This window comes from Penaeus vannamei, chromosome 33, assembly GCF_042767895.1.
Source record: "Penaeus vannamei isolate JL-2024 chromosome 33, ASM4276789v1, whole genome shotgun sequence".
Classification (NCBI taxonomy): Eukaryota; Metazoa; Arthropoda; class Malacostraca; order Decapoda; family Penaeidae; genus Penaeus; species Penaeus vannamei.
Window position 1 is genome coordinate 22,685,541 of NC_091581.1, and position 7,500 is coordinate 22,693,040.

The following is a 7,500-nucleotide window of genomic DNA, read 5'->3' on the forward strand; positions in this document are numbered from 1 at the left end:
CGTACTTCCACCTTGTCATTGTACGAAATAAATTCACGTGGCCAAGCCTATCATGCGATATTTATTTCAATTCTCTATAATGCCTTGGCGGGTCATTTGGCTCTGACACGCTCTGTCATCGTGCATTAAACTGCTAACCCTCTCATTCTCCTCGCTGATGGTGCGTCGGTCTTTACTGTCACTCTCTACGTGTCTGTCTGTCTCCCATTATTTTTGAACATAGGGTTACCTGACTTAAACTATCTGCGTGGGAGGTAAGGTCCTCTATTTATGCGTCTTTCGGGATAAGTCCTTGTATTTGCAAAGGTAGATATTGTCTACCTGATGTCCACTATTAGTCTGAAGGGATCTCGTCGGCACGTAATTTTGGGTTATATGTAGATATGACAATACTACTTATACTGTTCGTCAAGTGATATAGATGTATTTAGTATGTCTTGCGTATGTGTTCTGTCGGCAATTGTATCGGTGTTTCATTTCTATTATAGCTTTCCTTGTTATCTGTGTATCTATTTCTCTCTCTCTCTCGCTCTTTCTCTCTCTCTTTCTCTCTCTCTCTCTCTCTCTCTCTCTCTCTCTCTCTCTCTATCTATCTATCTATCTATCTATCTATCTATCTATCTATCTCTCTCTCTCTCTCTCTCTCTCTCTCTCTCTCTCTCTCTCTCTCTCTCTCTCTCTCTCTGTCTCTCTCTCTCTTGTTCTCTGTCTCTCTTTCTCGTTCTCTGTCTCTCTCTCTCTCCTCTCTCCCTCTCTCTGTCTCTCTCGTTCTCTGTCTCTCTCGTTCTCTGTCTCTCTCTCTCTCTCGTTCTCTGTCTCTCTCTCTCTCTCGTTCTCTGTCTCTCTCTCTCTCTCTCTCTCTCTCTCTCTCTCTCTCTCTCTCTCTCTCTCTCTCTCTCTCTCTCTCTCTCTCTCTCTCTCTCTCTCTCTCTCTCTCTCTCTCTTTCTCTACTCTCTCTCTCTCTGTCTTTCTCCCCTTCTCCCTCTTTCTCTCTCTCTGTCTTTTTCTCCCTTTCTCCCTCTTTCTCTCTTTCTCTCTCTCTCTTTTTCTCCCTTTCTCCCTCTTTCTCTCTTTCTCTCTCTTTCTTTATCTATATACCACGGGCTTACGTGGAAACCCCCACACAACTCCGATGCTCTCTCTTAAGCTGAAGATATCACTGTAACCTGAATATTCTCGTTGTGCGCGACCTTTGACCTCGTAAAAATGTTCCAAGGATTTATGGCCAAAGTTAAGGCAAGGCTCCCTCCCCCCCCCCCCATCCACCGGTCCTCCTTCAACCCCCTCCCCCCGTCTATCGCCCTCCATTCTCCCCTCCCCCTTCCCCTAGCTCTCTTCCTCCCCCTTTCCCCTCTTTCGCCTTCCACTCCCACTCCCTCTAACAACCCCCATCCCTCCTTCGCCCTCCTCTCTCCCCCCTTCTAACATCCCCCAGCTCTCCTTCGCCCCCCCCCCCCTTTCGCCTTCCCCTCCCTACCCCCCCCCCTTTCGCCCTCCCCTCCCCCTTCCCCCCCTTTTTGCCCTCCCCTCCCTCTCCCTCCCCTCCCTCTCCCCCCCCTTTCGCCCTCCCCTCTCTCCCCCCCCCCCTCGCCCCCGCCTGCGCTGCCACCACCTGCTCTTAAACAACCAAGTGTGTGTCTTGTCTTTACCACCCAGTGCCGCAGGCCAGGCTTCTACCACACACGAACCAGTGGCGGTACCTCGAATTTCCACAGTTTTTTTCTATATATTTACGTGCTTCCTCCACCTCTGGATACGTCTCTCGTTACACCTCTAAATACGGTTCTACTTGCACTTGCCTTCCCTCCATTTACACTTCTGTCTTTGCCTCCACTGCCGTCTCTATCTATTCTGCCCTTCTCCCTCACTCCCTCACTCTCCTCTACCTCCACTTCTCCCTCTGCCTCTTTCTAAATTTCCTCCTCCTTTCGCCTCCCTTCTGCCTCCCTCTGACTCTCCACCTCACCCTCCACCACCATCTCTGCCCCTCCCCCTTCTCCCCCTCTTCTCTTCTCCCTCATACCTCCACCCCCGTCTTCCACCACCTCACCCTCCCCTATCCCAACCCCTAGCCCCCTATCCATCCCTCATCCCTTTCCCCCATCCCCTTTCCACCACCCCCTCCCCTCCTATCTATCTATCTATCTATAGATCTATCTATCTATCTATCTTTAAATTGATTGATTGATTAATAGACCCCCATCCATCCCTCACCCCCTTCCCCTACCCCTTTCCTACCCACATCCCTCTCCCCCTCCCCTCTAGATACCACTCCCATGATTCTTGGTAAAGACAAAATACCTTTCAAAAATGCATTTAATGGACCTAAATTTCAAAACAAATCACATCTCAGCACCTTGGGAGATTAGTGGGCGACGTAGCCATGGTGCTTGGCGCTTGAAAGCATCGGAATGGGCTCTTTGGGCGACAGAATTTAGTGCCGAATAGTGTTATGATGTATTCTAATCCCCCTTTTATTTATTCATTTATTTTATTCATCTATGGAAATGGACTCTTTGGGCGACAGGATTTAGTGCCGAATAGTCTTATAATGTATTCTAATCCCCCTTTTATTTATTCATTTACTTTATTCATCTACTGAAATGAGCTATTTAAGCGACATAATTTAGTGCCGAATAGTGTTATAATGCATTTTAATTCCGCCTTTTATTCATTTATTTATTCATCTATTGAAATGGGCTATTTAGGCGGCAGGAATCAGTGCCGAATAGTCTTACTATTTATTCTAATTCCCTCTTCTTTATCCTTTTATTTATTTATCTATTTTTCAATTATTTTTCTCTGTGTATGAAACATTACGAATCTTTTAATACAAGTGTTGTTTCGACTTGTCCTGAAGATTATTATGTATCTGTACGTGTGTTTGTGTATAATAGATAGCTAGATAGATTGATAGACAGGTGGATATATAAGTCGACAGGTAGATACAAAGGTCGACAGGTACATAGGCAGATAGATAGATGGATTGATAGATAGACAGATAGGCTGATAGATGGATAGATAGCTAGATGAATAGATAGCTACATAGTTAGGCAGATAAACCGATAGATAGATAGAGATAGATAAGTCGACAGTTAAATAAATTAATTGATTAATAGACAGATAGATATATAGGTCGACTGGTAAATAGACAGATAGGTAGACTGACAGATAGATAGATAAATTGATTGATACATAGATAGACAGAGTGAAAGATAGATCGACAGATATACAGACAGATGAATAAGCAGATAGATAAACAGGAATATATACAGAGATAATTTAGACAGATATATAAACAAACAGAGAGATAGATAGACAGATAGACAGATATATAAGCAGATAGACAGATAGACAGATATATAAGCAGATAGATATACAGATAGATATATAAGCAGATAGATAGACAGATAGACAGATATATAAGCAGATAGATAGACAGATATATAAGCAGATAGATAGACAGATAGACAGATATATAAGCAGATAGATAGACAGATATATCAGCAGATAGATAGACAGATAGACAGATATATCAGCAGATAGATAGACAGATAGACAGATATATAAGCAGATAGATAGACAGATAGACAGATATATAAGCAGATAGATAGACAGATAGACAGATATATAAGCAGATAGATAGACAGATAGACAGATATATAAGCAGATAGATAGACAGATAGACAGATATATAAGCAGATAGACAGATAGACAGATATATAAGCAGATAGATATACAGATAGATATATAAGCAGATAGATAGACAGATAGACAGATATATAAGCAGATAGATAGACAGATATATAAGCAGATAGATAGACAGATAGACAGATATATAAGCAGATAGATAGACAGATATATCAGCAGATAGATAGACAGATAGACAGATATATCAGCGGATAGATAGACAGATAGACAGATATATCAGCGGATAGATAGACAGATAGACAGATATATCAGCAGATAGATAGACAGATAGACAGATATATAAGCAGATAGATAGACAGATAGACAGATATATCAGCAGATAGATAGACAGATATATCAGCAGATAGATAGACAGATAGACAGATATATCAGCAGATAGATAGACAGATAGACAGATATATCAGCAGATAGATAGACAGATATATCAGCAGATAGATAGACAGATAGACAGATATATAAGCAGATAGATAGACAGATAGACAGATATATAAGCAGATAGATAGACAGATAGACAGATATATCAGCAGATAGATAGACAGATATATCAGCAGATAGATAGACAGATAGACAGATATATCAGCAGATAGATAGACAGATAGACAGATATATCAGCAGATAGATAGACAGATAGACAGATATATCAGCAGATAGATAGACAGATAGACAGATATATCAGCAGATAGATAGACAGATATACAGATATATAAGCAGATAGATAGACAGATAGACAGATATATAAGCAGATAGATAGACAGATAGACAGATATATCAGCAGATAGATAGACAGATAGACAGATATATAAGCAGATAGATAGACAGATAGACAGATATATCAGCAGATAGATAGACAGATAGACAGATATATAAGCAGATAGATAGACAGATAGACAGATATATCAGCAGATAGATAGACAGATATATCAGCAGATAGATAGACAGATAGACAGATATATCAGCAGATAGATAGACAGATAGACAGATATATAAGCAGATAGATAGACAGATAGACAGATATATAAGCAGATAGATAGACAGATAGACAGATATATCAGCAGATAGATAGACAGATAGACAGATATATAAGCAGATAGATAGACAGATAGACAGATATATCAGCAGATAGATAGACAGATAGACAGATATATAAGCAGATAGATAGACAGATAGACAGATATATCAGCAGATAGATAGACAGATAGACAGATATATAAGCAGATAGATAGACAGATAGACAGATATATCAGCAGATAGATAGACAGATAGACAGATATATAAGCAGATAGATAGACAGATAGACAGATATATCAGCAGATAGATAGACAGATAGACAGATATATAAGCAGATAGATAGACAGATAGACAGATATATCAGCAGATAGATAGACAGATATATCAGCAGATAGATAGACAGATAGACAGATATATCAGCAGATAGATAGACAGATAGACAGATATATCAGCAGATAGATAGACAGATAGACAGATATATAAGCAGATAGATAGACAGATAGACAGATATATAAGCAGATAGATAGACAGATAGACAGATATATCAGCAGATAGATAGACAGATATATCAGCAGATAGATAGACAGATAGACAGATATATAAGCAGATAGATAGACAGATAGACAGATATATCAGCAGATAGATAGACAGATATATCAGCAGATAGATAGACAGATAGACAGATATATCAGCAGATAGATAGACAGATAGACAGATATATCAGCAGATAGATAGACAGATAGACAGATATATCAGCAGATAGATAGACAGATAGACAGATATATAAGCAGATAGATAGACAGATAGACAGATATATAAGCAGATAGATAGACAGATAGACAGATATATCAGCAGATAGATAGACAGATATATCAGCAGATAGATAGACAGATAGACAGATATATCAGCAGATAGATAGACAGATAGACAGATATATCAGCAGATAGATAGACAGATATATCAGCAGATAGATAGACAGATAGACAGATATATAAGCAGATAGATAGACAGATAGACAGATATATAAGCAGATAGATAGACAGATAGACAGATATATCAGCAGATAGATAGACAGATATATCAGCAGATAGATAGACAGATAGACAGATATATCAGCAGATAGATAGACAGATAGACAGATATATAAGCAGATAGATAGACAGATAGACAGATATATCAGCAGATAGATAGACAGATAGACAGATATATCAGCAGATAGATAGACAGATAGACAGATATATAAGCAGATAGATAGACAGATAGACAGATATATCAGCAGATAGATAGACAGATATATCAGCAGATAGATAGACAGATAGACAGATATATCAGCAGATAGATAGACAGATAGACAGATATATCAGCAGATAGATAGACAGATATATCAGCAGATAGATAGACAGATAGACAGATATATCAGCAGATAGATAGACAGATAGACAGATATATCAGCAGATAGATAGACAGATAGACAGATATATAAGCAGATAGATAGACAGATAGACAGATATATCAGCAGATAGATAGACAGATAGACAGATATATAAGCAGATAGATAGACAGATAGACAGATATATCAGCAGATAGATTGACAGATAGACAGATATATCAGCAGATAGATAGACAGATATATCAGCAGATAGATAGACAGATAGACAGATATATCAGCAGATAGATAGACAGATAGACAGATATATCAGCAGATAGATAGACAGATAGACAGATATATAAGCAGATAGATAGACAGATATATCAGCAGATAGATAGACAGATAGACAGATATATCAGCGGATAGATAGACAGATATATCAGCAGATAGATAGACAGATATATCAGCAGATAGATAGACAGATAGACAGATATATCAGCAGATAGATAGACAGATAGACAGATATATCAGCAGATAGATAGACAGATATATCAGCAGATAGATAGACAGATAGACAGATATATCAGCAGATAGATAGACAGATAGACAGATATATCAGCAGATAGATAGACAGATAGACAGATATATCAGCAGATAGATAGACAGATAGACAGATATATCAGCAGATAGATAGACAGATAGACAGATATATCAGCAGATAGATAGACAGATATATCAGCAGATAGATAGACAGATAGACAGATATATCAGCAGATAGATAGACAGATAGACAGATATATCAGCAGATAGATAGACAGATATATCAGCAGATAGATAGACAGATAGACAGATATATAAGCAGATAGATAGACAGATAGACAGATATATAAGCAGATAGATAGACAGATAGACAGATATATAAGCAGATAGATAGACAGATAGACAGATATATAAGCAGATAGATAGACAGATAGACAGATATATAAGCAGATAGATAGACAGATATATCAGCGGATAGATAGACAGATAGACAGATATATCAGCAGATAGATAGACAGATAGACAGATATATCAGCAGATAGATAGACAGATAGACAGATATATCAGCAGATAGATAGACAGATAGACAGATATATCAGCAGATAGATAGACAGATATATCAGCAGATAGATAGACAGATAGACAGATATATCAGCGGATAGATAGACAGATAGACAGATATATAAGCAGATAGATAGACAGATAGACAGATATATCAGCGGATAGATAGACAGATAGACAGATATATAAGCAGATAGATAGACAGATATATAAGCAGATAGATAGACAGATAGACAGATATATAAGCAGATAGATAGACAGATATATCAGCAGATAGATATACAGATAGACAGATATATCAGCAGATAGA